This window comes from Cuculus canorus, chromosome 1, assembly GCF_017976375.1.
Source record: "Cuculus canorus isolate bCucCan1 chromosome 1, bCucCan1.pri, whole genome shotgun sequence".
In the NCBI taxonomy this organism is placed as follows: Eukaryota; Metazoa; Chordata; class Aves; order Cuculiformes; family Cuculidae; genus Cuculus; species Cuculus canorus.
In genome coordinates this window covers 124424994-124444195 of record NC_071401.1, presented here as the reverse complement: position 1 = coordinate 124444195, position 19202 = coordinate 124424994, and positions in this window count along the sequence as shown.

Below are 19202 nucleotides of genomic sequence, written 5' to 3'. Positions count from 1 at the left end.
TTTATTTTTCCCAATGGGGAGTAAAAAACTCCAGCAAAATGCCACAGGGAAATTCAGAGCTCTTAAAGACTGCATTTACATTCAGAAATATATATTCATGGGAAATATCTGACCCCTTATAATACATACTCAGTTTCCACATACTTAAATAAATATATAGATAAATATTTTATCACAAATAAAGAAATATAAGCCAATTCTGTTAAATATAGCTTAATGTGCTTAATATACAGTTGGTGATATTTAAATTACAGTTTGATGTATAATACCCAAGTAGCAAGTTGGACAGAGGAAGTCACAGAGCATTTGTTTCTCATCCCTATACGGATGAACCTAGATGTTGCAAGCTCAGCTCACTAGAAGCTATTTTTCTTAGTTTATTGGGAAGAAAGGCAGAGAGAGCTGAGAGGAAAAGATGATGCATTTCATCTCAGCCTTGATGAGTTCACAGCACCGACAGCCCCCCAATTGCTTCATTATTATCTTGTAATACTCCTAAGAATTGGGAAACATCTCATTACTTCTGCACAGTTCTCTGGCTTCCTCTTTTACAAGAGGCAATTTGTTTCCCTGAGACAGAGCTCTGCTATTGCATCATGGCAGAAATCTAGTGTTTATGTATTGCTGGCAACGGCCTATGTACACCTTCTGTATTACCAGAAAGGTAAAAATTTTATTTAAGATTTTACTTAATGGGAGCTGCAAATTCTTTTCTCCCAGAAAAATTGTTTCCCAGTTTTTTTTCAAAAGGATTTATGTTTCCTGGAAACCAAAATTCTGTTCATGCCCTAAAGCAGAGTCTTATCCCTGAGAATCTGTGCCATCAGAGGCAGAAAAGTGTGAACAGCTTCAAATACAAACATCTCATCATTTTTAATGAGATTTCACCACGGGAAATGTGAAATTAAATTGTTATTCTTATTTCAGGAATCATGAGTCATTGCAAACTGTTTCAGACACAAAACAATGGCAAGGCAGCTTTAGAAATTGACGGTCGCTTCTCACAGCGACATGGCCTGCTACCTGCAGCTGCAACAGAGTTTCTGTAGAAAATGCAGCATTAACCTGGCCTGTGAGGCAAGAAAGTCCATAACGACATCAACCCTTCCAGCTGGATCCCGCTTTCAGCAACAATGAGTAGTTCTGTAGGATGCGATATTTCTGGGGTGCAGGTGAGCCCTAGGGGCCACAAGCAGCACGGGTTTTACAAGGCTGCATAGACTCAGAGGGGGTTCACAGGGAGAACTATGTCCAATTTTCCCCTAGGGTTTCTGACCCCACTTGACTGTGATAGCATATGACTATGCCATAAGACTGTAACCTGCTTCTTGACAAGCAAACTAGACCGCCCATTTTCTGTTCTGCCCAGAGTTATCCGTCCTTGTGACCTTTTCAGCGTCTCTGCTTTCCAGGATGTGTTCCTGGCCTTCTCAGGCTGGAGAGAACTTTTCGTTCTGTTTTTCTAGGTGAATGCTTTGGCATTTGGGTTTGTTAAAGTCTACTTTTCCTTGAAGAGTCCTGCTCTACAAGGTGACCATGACTGTATCAATAGTCTGATTGAGTGCTGCCTCCTCCCCATCCTTTACCACCAGCTTTATCTTCCCTGAAAACTGCATCGGCTATGAGTTTGTACTTCTCATAGCATCCTGAAGTGACATAGTAGTCACTATTTGCCAAGATTCCATGTCCAGCATTTCCACTCAAATGTGTCAGTGTGGAATATGAACTGAAAATTTATAGTATAACAGCTGACAAAAGAAGCTGGAAAATGTCTCTGGAAGGAAAATAGTAAATGCATTATATTGTAAAATACAGTGCAAAACCACTCCAGGAGATATGGATACTCTGTCTGACCGGGTACTATCAGCTTTTATGTACATAGGGGCAAGAAGGTCCTGTAAACCTTCTAGAGAGACACTAGCATCCAGGGAGAGACAAGTCTGTGCAGTGTAGGTTGCCTTTTCTAAGTGTCCTGAGTCCTTACTCCATGATGGTGTCACCAGCTGTATCTGAAATTTTGAGCTACAAATAGCACAAAACTTTTTCCTTCCTCCATGCCCGCTATGCCATTCACGCCACCAATGTCCTGCTGCAGATCCGTCCAGTGCTTATCCCATTTACCCTCCTCCTTCCATACATTTGGGCTAGACTTATTTTGAGCCTATTTATTTCAGCCATTAATCATAGCATAATTAGTCATTTAAAAATAAAAAGACTCACTGGTCTGCGGAAGTGATAAGTCATTTCCAGCTACTGAACAACTTGGCAAGGGATTTTTTTCTCTTTAGTTGAAAATATTATAGATACATCAGGGATGTTTTTTATCTGTATGTTTGTGTAATGAGCACATGTAAATGTGTCAGAGAGGTTGAGATGGGAAACAGCCAACTCTTGAGCAGTTGCTAAAAGATGACACATTGTAAACTATGTTGATAACCCTCTGCAGAGGAATAGCAAAAACTTAATTAGTACTGAAATGTATTAGCAGAAGCCTTATTTTTAGAGTTCAGGAGGAAGTCTGCAGGGACTTCTTGTCCTAAACTTCTCGTGCAGAAATACAGTGCCTTGACTGTAGGGGAAGGTGAGAGGTTTGACATCGAATAAGGTGACCCTTGATTTTCTGTGACTTAGCTCTGTTCAGTGCACATGAAAGTCTTACTTCATGGAGGGGTAAAAATCAGGCTTGTACTTTCTGAGATCTAAACTAAAATGAAGAAGTAAATAGCCTTGTCATCTGGGAAAGGTTCTCAACTATGAAGTGTCCCAGTTCAGTTCACTGCCGACTCCTCAAGCAGTCTTGGGAAAGTCATTGAATCATTTTGTAATTCACCTCTGTGCTGTGAAATGTCAATATCAGTGGCAGCTGGAACACACATGGTTTTTCCACGTTTTTTTTTTGCTTTAAATGTGTTGTGCTTTTTGCATTAAGATATGCCCAAAATCTTTTAAAATTACCTACCAAAGGACAGAGATGGTAGATCAAAGAGCTCATAACAGCATGCTAGGATCATTCAACTTGCATGTAAGAGGCTCAGGACAAGTCAAAAGTCTGACTCAGGTACTTGAGTCCAAATCTTCTTTAAATGTTAACATCTTAGCTGCCAGGTCCTTGACTATTTTTGGTCAAGGCACCATTACTCTAGAGTGGAAGACACCCGTCATTCAGATAAAATTTTTTTCATTACAAATAGGTTTGTTCCTTCAAAAACTTGTAGTTCCCTGACAAGAAGCTGTTCTATTAAAATATTCTTCTCCATTTCAGATAACATTTTGCAGCTTTCACTTTGAACTGGTCTCATCTGCTAGGTGGCCTTTTCAATGCTTCTTCAGTTGGAGTGAATAGAAAACGCACCATAAACTCCTTGTTGACAGCGGCTTTTAGATATTGCACTTATCTGAGGAGGCTGCTTCAGTCTCGTGGGAGGTCCCTTGGTTTTACTGCAGAACACAAGATAAATAATGAATTAGTAATAACAAATCTGAACAGTGGAAGTTGGTTGCTGACAACCTTATAAGAACACTGTTGTGGATGCCTCTTCCACTGTGTGAAAAGTCAGAGACAGCATAGCTGAAGAGGAAAACTTGGTGAGCAATTCTTTGTATAGCATCACAGAGAGAAGCCTAAAAATAGCTCAAATCTCCTTTCTCCGCTTATTTAAATGAATCATCTTTCCAAGGAGAACTGACACTTTGCAACCTCACAGCCATATTTATAGGAGGTGGTAATAATTTGCAAGAATGGACTAAGCTGGGAGGGAAGTAATTGATCTGGAGGGCCACAACAGATTGGTGATGACTGATTTAAATAGCAGCATGGTGAGCTGAGATTAAATAGCAGGGAACTTTATAAAAATGTCAGCTGAGCAAGAGAAAAGGTTTTGAGAAGGTGTGAAGGATTCAGAGAGCTTGGGGCACATCAGCTCAAGGCTGTGATCTCTCCCGACATAGGACTTCTCCAGCAACCCAAGACATCGATACAGGGGGTGCTTGCAACCCTGAGGGATACTAAGGACACGTCAAGGCTGCTCTCACTGATGCTTTCGCTCTATCTCCCTATACAAGGGGACACAGTGTGGCAATACCATGGAAAAACAGCCTGTAACATCCAAGAGCTTGAGAATCTGCACCTTTGAGCTACCCAGGATGAGCCACTGGCAGTGGTGTGGAATGGATGATTGTCAGCTGTAGGAAGAGCTGAGCAAATGCCCTGGGTTCAGCCAGCCAATGCCAGTGCTGTATGGACAAAAGTAGCAATAGGAGGCTCCACCCCATCTCTACACTCTACAGAGCCACACAGATGGTTGTACTGGGCTGGGATTCCCAAGTCTTCAGCAAAACCTCTTCAGTAAATCAGAGTAAAAGCTGCCCTGCATGATGCTAGTCTGTGTGTCCCGTTCCCTGCGGCTTGGGTGGCTGCAAACCATTCTCATCATAATAAGCAGCTCCCTTGTTTCCACTACAGCTTGGAAGACAGATGAGGTGAAAAACATCCATGCCCAAAGAAAGGAAGCCTGCAAGAAGCTTTGAATATAAGTGAAACATAAATGTCAGTGTACCATACTGTGACAAGAAACAGTGTCCTGAGCCACATATGCCTGACCTCCTCTCTGTTTTTTGAGATCCTCCCTAGGCCAGCTGACAGCATTGCATTTCATTAACAGCCATGCACTGTTAAACACTTACTGTCCAAGGAAGGGTACTAAAGTACCTATCAAGTCTAACAAGCAAGAGAATTTTCTGTGTGATGGCAATCCTTTATTCAAGCCTATTTGGGAAGGAGGCAAAAGACAGGTTTGACTTTAGCTGTTAAAAGCACCCTGCTTTCTTAGAAATTGTTGCTGGAGCACAAGTAATATTTTATAGCCTGTAAAGTTCTTTCTGCTGGGGAATTTCAACAGAGTGAATTTTCTTCCCTATGCTTTCATGCCCTCCTGCTGTACATACTGGAGGAGAAGTAAGTTATCAGAGCTCAGGACATGTTGAAACAGACATATGAATATGTCTGCATCTTCTGATTTCTCTTCTTATAGTACTGTGTGAATGCTGTTTCCTAGAGATTCTCAGCCTCTCCCAAGTTTCACTTCTGTCTCTTTGTGAGAATTTAAATTGGCCCTGCAGCTGCTGACTACTTCTCCTCCTGCATTTTGATTTTGAGTTCCTGCTCAATGGTGGGATGAACAGAAGTGTGTGCAAGTACTCATCGTCATAGCCATAAAACCTTTTAAAGAGATACAGGAATGCCATACTTCAGCCACACCGTTTCTCATACTGCAACCAAAAAGCCTGCCCTCCCAAACCAAAGGGCCAGGTTGTTTTGGGAAGAATAATGAAGGGCTGCAGCCAGTCATTTGAGAGCGGTGGTTAAGGTGGCATTTCTGTTTGCCTAATTGGTGCCTCAGAAGACCACTACCGGGAAAAATGTATTCTGTGATTTCCTTGCTGCACAGTGATGGGAGGAAGACAGGTGAGAAGAGATGGATCCATGTGCTTAATTAGAAAGTTCCCTGCACCCTGAAAAAGGACAATACAGAGTCAGTTATGGGAAGGCAGTGGTGTGCTGTCCAAGACCGGTGGCAGAAACAAACTGCTGTGGACTTCCTCTCTTACTGGCCAACTATTAATCATGTTTGGCGACATAGTCCAAGGTTATGGATAGCAGATAAGGTGTCCAGTTGCCACTTAGACTTCTGAGAATCCACTCTGTTATGGCAAGCACAGCCATGATTTGTGTTAACCGTACCGTAAAGTGGTTGCAAGCTGAATTAAAACATATCATATGCATAGCCACTAATGTGATTGGTTTGGGTTTTGGGGGAGAAAGTGAAGAAAAGATCAAATACAGCGCAAAGGAATCCCCAAGAGACAGAAAGACTCAAGCATTTGTATCTCCCAGATGGATAGTTGAGTTGTTGAAAGGAGTCTGTGGTTTTAAGGAAGGTCACTGGATAAAATCTAACAGGGTGATAAAAATAGTTTGTATGTTTTTTCCATCTCCAGCAGCACCCATGTTATAGCCAGCATGGTCATGACTTAGGTATCAGCCTCCATCTGCCTGATTAGGGGAGCTAATATCATTGTGTCAGCTGTTTCAGAGCTACAGATGTGCACAGCACTGCTAACCTGCTGCAGCAATCTTTCACGGCAGCAGTCAAATTCAGCAATATTCCTTTATCTGCACTCATATGAGTGACAGTCTCTGCCCTTCCTTCCATAGGAAATGCCTGTAGAGACCAATTCAATACACAATGGTGTTACCTGGGGAAAACCTCAAAGGCAGTTGGATCAAATTGTTAGGGTAGGATTCAGCATGTCAAATATCAGGTATCTGCAAGGATACGATTTATGAATCAGTGGGTCATCTTTACATTCACAAAGAGAAATAATCATTATTAAGACCTGATCTATTTCATTCATTTTAGATGTCTACATTATAGTATGATAACTAACACTCTGTAAACAGAGACTATGCATTCAGACATCTAACTCAGAGGAAGACGTCCACATTTGGTTGGCTACATCCCACTCTTCGTGACTAAAGGGAGAGAGTTTGTCATACTTACTTTAATTGAGAATTTACACAGTCCAAAGAGCTCTGCCAAAATCAGCAAGCCTTTTCATAGGATGAAATGGTACTCAGTATTACTTGGTTCTCAGTTATTCCTTGAAACCCGAACAAATCCAAAACTGTAAGTGCAAGGAACTCTTTAGAGCAACATCGATCTTTTCATCAAAAGCATCTTTGGCACACGAAAACTGAGCTCCACTCGTAACTTCTACCTGATAGTTCCAAGCCGCTAATTCATGCACTAAGTTAAAAATGTCTGTTCTGATTAAACAGTACTTGACCCAGCAAGATTGCAACTTGAAGTTACTGGCAGCTCATTGCCTAGAAACTGTTTAACTGCAAATATGAAAATAAATAGCTTATTTCCATTGCAAGGAGAAAAAGTGTTTTTATGCAAGTCAGTTGAGTTTCTTGAAATTCTTCTGTTTCTTACAGTATGAAGCGATATTTCTAACAATACATAGCATTTGTAACACCGTAAGTAGTTTTACTATAAATTCACCTGGAAGGTTGTCATGTGACAATAAAAGCAAGGAAAATATATCTGTATTGCATTTGACACATGGAGACTTTTCCATCTTCCATGACTCCAATCATTTCACTTGCATTTAATCAGAATGAAAAAGCCACAGAAGACTTAAAATTGACTAAAACCAAGTATTCCAACAGTTTCTTGGTGCTTATAAATCTGACCCTCACTTCAGCGTATAACAACTGAGGATTTTGGTGTTAATATGTTGGTTTGTTCTGGCTTGTGGCACCAGATAGCTGTGATCCACTCTGATCCAACTAATAGTACCTACTCTGCATCCTGATTTTTTTTCTCCTATAATACTTACGCTACTGGTTGCTAAACATGGAGCCCTCAATATTTTAAGCTCTGAATAGAATCATAGAATCATAAAAACATAGAATCATAAAGTCATAGAATATCTTGAGTTGGAAGGGACTCATAAGGATGATTGAGCCACCTCCTATATAGACCATTTTTATTTATATAGCAGACCTGATTCTGTACTGTTTCCCTGGTTTCTGTACAGGAAAGGACCCATATATGACATGGTTGTCTAGGTCTGTTCCATAGACAGTGCATGCTACACTCTCACATGCACATGATCTACACTATGAAGAGGAAAGATAAGCAGTCCATGTATGCTACACACTAGCTGTTGATCTGATCATGTGGGAAGGAATAAATTAGAACTGAGCATCAATTCTTTAAGAGGTTTGTGTGGTGCAAAACTGCACAGTGTGGAGCCTTGTAATCAGGAGAGCAGCACTATGGTCTGCAAGATCCGCCAGCCTCAGCCTTCAGAGATACCTGTGCTTTGCTCCTGCTCTGCTCCTTGTGCCCCATGCAGTGCTAGCATGGACCATGCGTTCTCCACCAGGTTGGCTGTGGTGATGCAGAGCACAGAGTGCCACGGCCACTACATCTTCCTTTGGCCCCAGACATAGGGAACAATGTGTATCACTGAGTCTGTTACACTGGCTTTAGCTTAAGGCCTGCAAAATTAAAGGTCTCTCCACTGTGTTGACAGCTGGATCTGTTTTGGTTATGACTACCCTCTGGCATCATGCTTCTTTTCCGATTATTCTGACTAGATGGCACTAAACAAAACTCAGCTGAATTTTTCAGGCTACAAACAGCTTTCACAAACAGTGAAACCAGACTGCCCAACCACACAGCCCTGGGTGACTACAATCATTCATTCTCCAGAGCCAGCTTCAGACAGCACCATCTATATTTGATACACCCTTTCAAAACATCAGGATTTATTCTTGGGAGCACACAATACCCTGCATCTGTATTAAAGAACTCATTGTTAGAGCCCACAGCCTTCAATAAATATGTCCCGATCTTCAGCTTGCCATTTTAAAGGAAATTATGTCAATTATATAGATAAAATTAAGAAAAAACTGCCTCGTACTTCATCTGCCTATGATTAACAAACCATACCCTGCACTGAGACTGGAGAAAGGGCATCATCCAGCCTGGTTGTTTTGGGAGCTCCTGAAAAAGACATCTGTCTTGAAATCCATGTGGAATGCTCAGCATTGCACACTGTTTCTCAAAGCGCTCTTCTGTGCAGGGACAAGAGGCACAGCCAACACTTCCTCATCAGTATGGATCCCTGTGGAGCTTCATGCTGAAGCTCTTTCCCCATCTTGCATCTCTGCAGGAAGCCAGTGTGGGAGGTCTTGGTGTACTGCATTGGACTGTACCTGCTGTCTGCAGCGAGCTCTACCTATCGTTTATTTCCTGAACTGCCTCTGGCACTATCCAGCTAGACCCCTGCCTGGTAGGAGCAAGGGTGTAAGCATGAGAAAGAAGACTGAAAATCAATTTCAGTAAAGGAAGGAAGGAAGGAAGGAAGGAAGGAAGGAAGGAAGGAAGGAAGGAAGGAAGGAAGGAAGGAAGGAAGGAAGGAAGGAAGGAAGGAAGGAAGGAAGGAAGGAAGGAGAGATAAAGGGAGAATCAAAGCCAGGAAGGAGGGAAGAAAAAACTGGAGACTAATGATATGGAAGAATCAGAGGGGAAAAAAGTGAAAGATGAATAAATTGTAAGAAAATATAAGGAAAAAAGCCTGTGAGCATGATTACAGAACTACATACAACCTCATTGGTTTGTGCAGAGTTCTGATTAAAAGTGTAGAAAGAGACAGACAAACCACTCCAGAAGGAGGAAGAAGAAATTGGAAGGTTTCTTTGCTCAGATTCTTCTTTTCCTCAGCTGTTCCAGAAACTTACATTATCATCATTGCTTCTACTCATTTGTGCTCATTTGCATTGTAAACCAAGGGAATGACTTCACCATGCAGACAAAGGGAGAACTTTGGGCCACCGTGAAATTTTGCCATCTCTATTGAAGAAGGTTTAAATAGTGACAGAAGCTTTACAGCACAACACAGACAGAGAAACAAGACACTCCATCTTGGGGAGATGACACATACCAACTTCTAGGCTTGTTATTGATGTCCTATCAGATACAACCACACCGGATTATTCTGGCAGGAGTAGTAACACAGAGCACACAAGGTGCAAACAGTCATTTTAAGTCACCTGAGGAATACACTCACTCATACATAAAGCATTTTGAGGATATTATCATCCAGAAAGTATGCATATCAGCTAAAGAGAGGCATAATGCATTTGTAGCCTTCTCAACACGTCTGCCTCAGGCATTTTTATATTCAAATGAGCTACTTTTTGAAAACAGAGGACTGAAGCTCAGACAAGTATTCATTCTGCAAACACCTATTTAAATGCTGGTTTTGCTGTTGAAGCACCAGACCCAGGAAAAAAGAAGGAATAAAAGTCAAGAACTTTTGAACTAAAGTCCTTCGAAAGTAAAAACTCGTGAAAACACAATGGCTCTGAGAAATTTCTTGTCTGAATGTTAATTCTTACCACTGAAAATGTACATATAATACCAACAAGAACAACAAGAAAAACCATGCATCCTTTAACAAACAAACAAAACCCCTCCAAAACCACTCTGAACCCTATTAAGTTCTGGAATACCATTACTTGGGTATATATTCACAAGGGGCAGTTTTCGTCAGCTACTGGGTGGATTATATTTTCCCAAATAAATAAATTGTGTGTGTGTCTTTCTAGCACTTCATAAAAACAAAGTTATGTAAAAGCTGGTTATTTGCAGCATAACCTTTCTGGAGAAATCTCAGCTGATGTCAGGTAATTATTTGTCACCCGAATCTAATACTTTCCGCCCCGTGCCAAGTCATTTTCATGGGATCTGCAGGGTGTGATGTGGATAAGAAATACCTTTGCCATCCGTCACTGCTGAAAATCACTGGAGCTGGATCCATCTGCCTATGTTTACCCAGCAACCAGAGTCGCGTTGCTAATGCGAAGGTCGCCCCATGTGAACCCATCAATCAGCGAGCTGGGCGTTCTCAGCCCTGTACCAATATCAGAAATAAGTTCAAGGGAACAGCTTTTAACCCTTCGTTGTTTCTAAACGGCCAGATACATCCTTCGTGTAAGCAATTTTGAAAGCCACATCCAAAGTGGCTGTATGCATCTTAAATGCTGTACCTACGAGATGCCCCTGTGTCCTGCCCATCCCAAACTGCCATTTTTCTGCTGGATACATTGCAATATAGACAGTATAGTTAACTGAGCTGTAACTGCTAGATTTAAATTTCAACAAAACTCCTACAGTATATGCTCTAACCTGATTACCAGCTGTACTAAGAACACAGTTTAGATATTTCAGCTCAAAACACAATGTTACATTTAATAATTTGTAGCCTTTGACTTTCTGTAAGGTTTAAATGGTTCCCATATTTTTTATTCCTAATTTGATTTTTTGGGGAAGTCTATGTCAATAGTGTAAATGTAGTCAGACGCTCAGTCATTCCTTAAGGTAATGTGCTACATGCCTTTTTGCTTTGTATAGACCCATGCCTTCACGCTTTTTTTGTGATTAAAGCTAGTCAAACTAATTAATTAAAAAAATATTTCTGTTTCTAAATTCTCTGCAGACAGACTGGGATTTCCACTAATTTCTTTCTTGTCTGAAATCATTCAATGGATGCTTTGTCCAAGCATACATCAGACCATAAACTCTTCATAACTGACCTGCAATGACTGATTCAAACATCTCATATTCCCAGTACTGCGCCTGAGAGAATTGGGGGGGAGAGGTTGGAGCCCTGAACAGAGAGAAAGGATTTTTAAAAAGATTTGCACTACAAAGATTCACAATGGCAAGACCTGAATTGTCTTATCTTGGAGTTTGTGGAAAACAAACATAGCCAAAAAAAGAAAAGATCTTCCTGTACCCATGAAGTGTATCCACCTCTGGGCAACAGTTCATAATAGCAGCTTCAATTTCCCGAAGTGCTGAGGTCAGAGAGTGAAAAATATCGACTGAAACTGAGGGAGTTAGCTTTGATTGAGGACAATCTACCTGCTTTAGGTGCACCTTAGCCTGGATGCTTACTTTATAAAATTTTGACCCTATGAAAGTTTTCTGAAGTGTTCAGTTCAACAGTTGAGACAATTCAGATTATGGCTTGAGCTAATAAAAAACTGTTCTTTTAAGATATTAACCTTATTGTGTTCCAAATCTCTTTGTGCACAGGCAGTTTCCTATGAAATAATCCATAGCATTTCCCTACGTGTCCTAGATTGTTTCACTCCTTGTTTTTTATTTATTTGGCTCCTTTTTTTTTCTGATAAAACTGTTTTAAAATATGTACTCATAAACAAGGTTTATAATACAAAATGGAGTGATTGAAATTTCTCTTGTTTTGAAAAAAATGACAGTATTTGTAGGTGATGTGATTTTATGAAATCTTCAGAGAAATATGTTTTGAGGCACGTTTTAGCAGTCTCTGCCACTCATACTTGAGACCATTAGCTTACATCGTTCCTCGAAGATGTTGCAATGGGGAATGATTTTGGCTTCTTCGGTGTTTTGTTGCTTACACAAAATCCAGTGACAAGTCATCAGAATGCTTGTGATGAGACGGTGGTCTCAGCAGCTTTATGCAGCTACAGAGACGCAGAGATGACAGTGTGAGGTGCTAATACAAGTCAGTGATTAATGAGATATAAGAACCCAGATAGATTAGATTGGATTAGGCATGCATACACTTAGTTTAAATTAAAACTGCCAGAAAAAAAATATAAATACTGTGTTTTGTTGACTTGCCAGAGAGACCAAGCTATTCCAAGTCACTCTCTAGCTTTCTAGTGGTGGGAAGCTTTCTCTCAAAGAAGCCCTAGGTAGGCTGGAAAATCGTGGTTTCTAGAACTGAACTCTTTCTGTGCACTACTTCTTTTGTACCTGTCACTACAGCAGCAGAGACAGACCTGGCCTTAGCTGTATTGCATGTTACACTGATGTAGACAAAGGCGGAATTTGAAATCAGCCATTTCATGTGAGCAGTCATTCCAGACCCAGCAATAATGTGGTATATATAGTGTTAACTCAAGGTAGTAAAGAACTGTCACTTTATTTATTGTTCAAAAAATTGGACAAATATTAACAAATTGCAAATAATCCATGCCACAGCAGCTGCAGTAGCTCAGTGTAGTGTTATTAAAAACAACCAAAATTCAAGCTGTATCACAGATACACTCACTTTGTCTAATTTTTCCACAGATGAAGTGGGACTATAATATTTAGCAGAATTTGCAGTTTGTAGGAACCTGTGGTAAGGATTGTAGGAATCCGTGGCTATGTGTTACTGTGTACTGGGACATCAAGCAATCTCCTCTTTACGACTGCTCCAAAGTTTTACTTTTCCTGGAACACCACTAAGACAGTCCTCTTATGAGCTAGAATTTCCTGCTCTCCTGCTAGTTCATATATCAACCTCAACAAAGCCAGGTCCATGCAAACAAGATTTAAGCCACCTCTTCCTTCATGAAACAAAATTCAGTAGTAAGATATCTTCCTGTTATTTCTGTGGATACTAAAATTTCAAGTGCTATGAGGTTTCATTTTTTTTTACAGTCCTGTTTTTTTTCTTTTGTGCCAAGTCATGCTCTCCTCTTGGTGCCTAAACACTAAGTTGCTTTAATGGAATTGCTGTGATAAGGAATACAGCAGATTAGTGCGCTGCCTCAGATGCAGAACCTCGCATTAGCAAGAGAAGTGTGCTTTGACTTTTAGATATTTTTTCTTGCCTGCTTCAAGGACTTGACATGTCACTGCCAAGTCAAAGCCCTTCATACCCAACTGTAATCCAACATTGTTTGATCCCAGGGATCAAGGGGTCTGCTCAGAAAAACCTGGTTCAGCTAAAGAAAGGAGCACATCAATAAGAACCTTGGCCGGATATCTATACCATGGCTAGTACAAAGGAGTTCATGGATGTGGACCAGGATGACAGCCTCAGGTTCAGTGCAAAGATACCACTGGCAGGGGTTTGTGTGGAACAGCAACAGCAACAAACCAGCAGGTAGTGCCACGCATCTGGACCAAGGCACTGATATGCTGCTAACAGTTCACCAAAGGTCTTCTCCAAAGTTTGTTTATCACAACTAGAAAGCGAAAAAAAAATTTGCAAATACACTACTGCTGAGCTCCATCTTGCTTGTGGTGCTTCATGGGCATTCTCAGAAGATACATGGACCTGTCCATAGTGCAACTCAGGCTTGAGTGCATCAAAGAAAGGATGAGAAATTACCTTCATCTCCTTCTGCTCCAACGTCTGAATTTTAACCTGAAGCTCTTCACTGCTCCTGAACACCTGCCCTGTACATCGTTGAGAGCTGTGAGAGACACCTGGAACCGGGGTGCTTCATGTCATTGTGGAGGTACCTAGTGCAGCTGCAAGACAGAGGGGAGCCATCTCCTGCCGTCCTCCCAGTACCACAATGCCCTTTGCAACCTGAAGGGAACAAGGCAGTAAATGAGGGAGCAGATCCAGCATTTAGAAGTGAATTAGTTAAAAAGTTACTCTCCATGTGAACCTGTCAATCTTCTGTAGAGGATTAAGCCCACTGGAGTGAGGAAGCCCAGGCGCGTGCATGCGCGCACACACACACATACAAACACTCTCACATAGTATCACTAAAGCCTTGCAGTTAATTATAGCTCTGAAATCTGACAGAGAAAAATTAGAGGGGAGAGGGACAGCTGCGGGATCCTGGGGTGTAGGATCTGATTTCCAATGTAATCTGCAGCCCACCGAAGATCTTCACTTTGGAAAAATAAAGTTCAGCCATTTCTAGTCCCTGCCTGCTGCTTTTCCATTGCCTCATGTGTGCTGTGAGCCTCTAAGCTCCTAGCAGGGTCTGCATAGCAGCAGCCTGGCCCACGCTAAGCAAGGGTGTCTTGTGCCAATGAAAAACATACATAAGCCAGGACTGCTCAGACCTCCTTCTATTCTTTCCACCCTGCTTTTCTTTCTAGCTTGTTGCAGGAGATGGGTCAGGAAGACTAGTGATAGTTTCTTTCTTCCTAGGCCTGCCGGCAAATCTCTCCTAAACTTGGAATTAAGATGAAGTTGGCAAGTTTTACTCTTTTCCAGTCATGTCATTTGGGTCTTCTGGCCTCCAGAGTCAAAGCCTCCAGAAACAATCCTGTTGATCACACATTTTGAGGATAAGGATAGTTCAAGGTCCTTGTATTTCACCTGCCTCTCTTTGGAGCACGGGAGACTTCAGAGGGTCTGTCTACTAACCCTCAACCTGCTTACCTTCTTACATGTAACGATATCATGTTAAAAAAAAGGAGACCCCTTAAGGTGGTTGCAACATGAGCTGCAAGAGTGAGCCCAAAGATTACACAAAGCTAGAATCACTGTGTTTAAGTCTGGAACCTCTGGTCTGGATTATGGTGGTTTGAGAGTCATTTTAATGTACACAGGCAGATGATAACTCCTCAGAGCTCTAAAGTACAGTCAGGAATTGGGACTGGGTCTCTACTAAGGGGTCAACACCATTGTTGGATTCAATTGTAACTTTTCATGTGTCTTGGAAGGACGAATAAGCTCCAACGAACTGGAAAATATTAGTGATGTGCTAATGCTTGAAGTGTAAATGTGAGGACTGTAGGTCACTTAGCTTGACAACAGCCTGAGGAAAAAATCATGTACTGGCTGATCAGAAGATGGAAAATCCTGCTCAACTTTAGTAACTTCTTTAAGTTAGGAATTTCTATAGCCATGCCTTCTTTAGTATTACTATTGTTTACTAGTATTTTCCAAGGAAGTTTAATTTAAAACATCCATAACAGCTTAATGTCTTGCGTATTACCAGATACATATTAAATGCAATTTATCTTCAACATAAGAATAAAGTGAAAATCTCACAAAAAACGCAGACTGCAGGCTCTGCCAGAGCTCATTAGAAGTTAAGTACAATGCAAAATATCGTGTTCCTTTTGAAATCCATGATAAATGATTTTAAATTGTATAATTATGGTTAACCAAATTCTCATTTCCCCATTCATAGCCACTCATCCAGAATACACTGCCACTTCTCAGACCTCTGTTGGACAACAGATGGTCCAGCATGGAATCATTTAGGTTGGAAAAGGCCTTTAAGATCATTGAGTCCAACAGTAAATCTAACACTGCCAAATCCAGCACCAAATCATGTCCCTTTTACACATCTTCTAAATACCTCCAAGGATAGTGACTGGTTGGCCAAGAAGACAGACATTTTTAGGACACAGGCAAAGTAGCTAAATGCATTATCAAACCCATTTTGTTCAACCAAACTTTTCAATAGAGCTCAGCTGGCATAACATTAACCAGAGCTAATCTGCTGCAATATAAAACAGGTAGGTTCATTAAAATTACCTTTATCAGTGACTTGAGTCCTCACTCAAAGATCCAAAGAGCTGTTTCCAGTTCTCTGGAGTAAACTATAAGCAGTAGCATGGGTGCAAAGGTAGATCAGGTTGCTAAAAGCCTTGTCCAGCTCTGTTTTGAAAATCTCCAAGAGTGGAGATCTTAGAAAATCCTAAGGCGGCATTTCTTCCTTCACAAAATACCCATTCCCCCTTGAAAAGAACATTTCTTTTTTGCTGTGCTCCTGAGAATAAAATCCTCTGTATCCATGTACTGATTTACAGCTAGTTCTGTATTTTGCTGGCTTTGCAAAACAATCTCTTTCCTGTTAACTGATGCATGGGGGCATGCCTCAGAGGACACCGATAGAGCAGTCTAGCATTACCACCCACCTGGGCTTTGTAGGTCCCACTTGATGCACACGATTACTCTGGATCAGAAGTTTTTCTTGCAGCTGATAACAGCAAGGCAAGAAGCCTTATTCCAGTTTTGATTGCATAGCTAGGTGATGGTGGATGGCAAACGTTCCAACTTCGATGCAGTCACTATGGTAGCGAGCCAGTTAGGTGGCTTCACCTCTCAAGAATGCTTTGGGATTGCCAGATGGAGGCTCTAGAGAAAGGCAAAACACCATGAGCCTGATTCCCCACTAACTTACCCCTTTGAGTTTTTCAAGAGATAAACTGCTAAAGGAGTAAAGACACCCTAAGGACAATAGGGAATGTGGTGCTGTAAGATGCTATTAGGAGCACTGAGCCACCCATAGGGAGCCAGAGTTCCCAGAAAGGCGAGTTTGTGATGTGTCCCAAGGCAAATCAGGGCTGTGCACGTCTTTGTTGCTACATTGCATTGAAACATTGCTTTGGAGGCCTGAGCTAGCAGGCAATACTGAGACTAGGTCCAGAGCGCTGACAGACCCTGTAGTCGCAAAACTCCTTAAGCACTTGCTGTTTTCTCCATCAGGGCAGAAATTGCTCCCTGCTTAACTGTTTACACCACAGCCTAGAGAGCACTTAGTCTGAGAGATTACTGAGTATTATAACACCTTAGTTGTCCCACAGCTCAGCTTCTCTCACTTCTGCTTGCCTTTGTTCCCTTTCCCTCGGTTCCTTTGTTCTCCTGGTTTACCCACCAGCCATTCATTTTCTCTTCTTGGTATTTTTTTTCTCCTATGCTTCCTTTTGACTCTGCTTCTCGTACCACTTTTCCTCCCCTCCCCCTGCCCTGCATTTTCTGGCAGAGTTTTGGACTCTGAGTTCAGTTTTATTCTTCCCTGGAGAAATGACTTAATGCCTTGGCTCTACTGAGAAGTTTACTAACTGTGAGACCTTGCTATTTAGTCTGTGTGGAGATGTGCATGCCAGTAATTGGGAGCCCCATTTTTCTTTTGCTTTGCTTTTTTCTCTCCCTCCTCCCTTCTTTTCCCAGTCTCATTTAGCCATATGATGGCTGAAGAGAGCAAAGAGTCAGACAATTTGGTAAGACCTTTTGTATTAGATCACTGCTGTTCAGGCACTTAAGAGAACAAGCTCAACAGCTCAGGGAGCATGGACTGCAACAGGAATGAGCCTCCTGAGTATAAATAAGGATTCCCCAGTGTGGATATTTTCCCATATATTTTGGAAGGAGATTAAGCTGCCTGTAGATCGCATATACTCTGCAGAGTGGACACCGCTCTGGGTTGCCATCTGCAGATGCACGTGTCAACTGAGCCCTGCTTTCCCAGAGCTTTTGGTTGGCTGAAGTCAGTCCGTTCACCAACAACTTTCCAATGTTCCCAGCTTCGACCAATTCCCCTCTACCTCATAAACACAGAATTTCCCTAAGTTTTAAAGGCCCTCGGGTGCCCTAACTTGATCTGTTCCGTTCAACCACTTCCTGTAAACAGACATTTATGGTAATTTTAGAGGCCACTAGGGCCTGTTCTCTATTCAAAGTGAACCTTTGCTCCCAAATGTCTAGACTTTGACCTCCTCTCTACCCAGCTTTCATGTTCAAACTCTGTCGTGCTTTCCACTCCAGTGTGTGCCTCTGAAGTGCCTGGTCCAGCCCCTTTGGTTCTTTCTTGCAGTCTTCCCAGCTGCTGGACATCCTGCCTGTGTGGTATGAGAAGACACCAGCAGAGTGGCAGCTGGCAGGGCTTCCTTGTGCAAAGTAGTCACAAAGTGCCCCACTAGCAAAAGACCAAAGCATTGTAGCTCACAATAAAACAGAGGCTAAGAGTACAGAAGGGATCTTGCATGCAGCTGTAAAAAGGTGGCAGAGTTTTAAAGCCACTTTAGTGCCTGAAAAATCTCAAGCACACAAAGTTGCATGATGAAAAAACACTGACGTTTCTAAAGTTGCAGCTCACATGTGACCAAACCACCAAATTAAACACACTGCGGACGTATTCACCCATCTCTAGGTTGGGCTTTTCAAAGTCATCTAGTGGCTGCTGACTTGTAATGAAGGGCATCCTCCTACCTACTTTCTTGGGATCCACCAGGGCCTAAAGCTTGTTGAAACTGCGTGTGCACCACCTATAGGGTTGGCTGCTGTGGCAGTGCTAGACCAGCAGCTATCCACAAAATCTAGCTAGACTTTGTTCACTGCTGTGAGCTATGCCATGGCCACATCCAAGGCCCTGATATTGTCTAGTCTGGGAGCCACATGCAAGATCTTTATTCTGTATACGTTCCCAAGAGCTGTACATGACAGCCATCAGTAATTCTTCAATGAACAGTCTGGACTATCTGTCCAGTACAGTTTTTCCTTGTGTCTTTCAATACCACATCCTCCCTTCCAAGCCATAAGTTGATAACAAGAACTGAAGCCCATCCTTAATAGAATGCATAATTAAAAACATTATAATCAGCTGGTTAACTAAGCTGATTAACAACGGTCAGTTACATCTACAAAGCCCCTTTTACTCATACTCGTCTCTGCAAGTTTAACCAGGTGATGTTGATCTCAGGAGATAGCCAATGCTTTTCGTCTAGTGATACCATATCTGGGGACTATTGCACCTCAGCCTACCACTGCCATTGCCTGGTGCTTTATATCTTCCTCTCTTCAGAACTGGATAAGGTGACTACTGTCCTGCCACAGACTCAGCCCATCACAGGTGATTACCTCATATCATCATGGATTAATGTGTCATTTTCCAGAAGTGGAAGCAGTTTCCAGCACCATGAATCCCAACTTTCTCCCCCCTTCTCCCTCTCCCCCCTTTTTTTTTTCACTTTGGGAGGTCTCTAGTATCTCTGACATCAGCTTCTAATTTTTGGGGATATTCTTGACTTGAGTTTGCTACTCAGCAATTTAACAGGATAAATATGGAGCAGAGTCTGACTAAGCATTCTTCTTTAGTTATT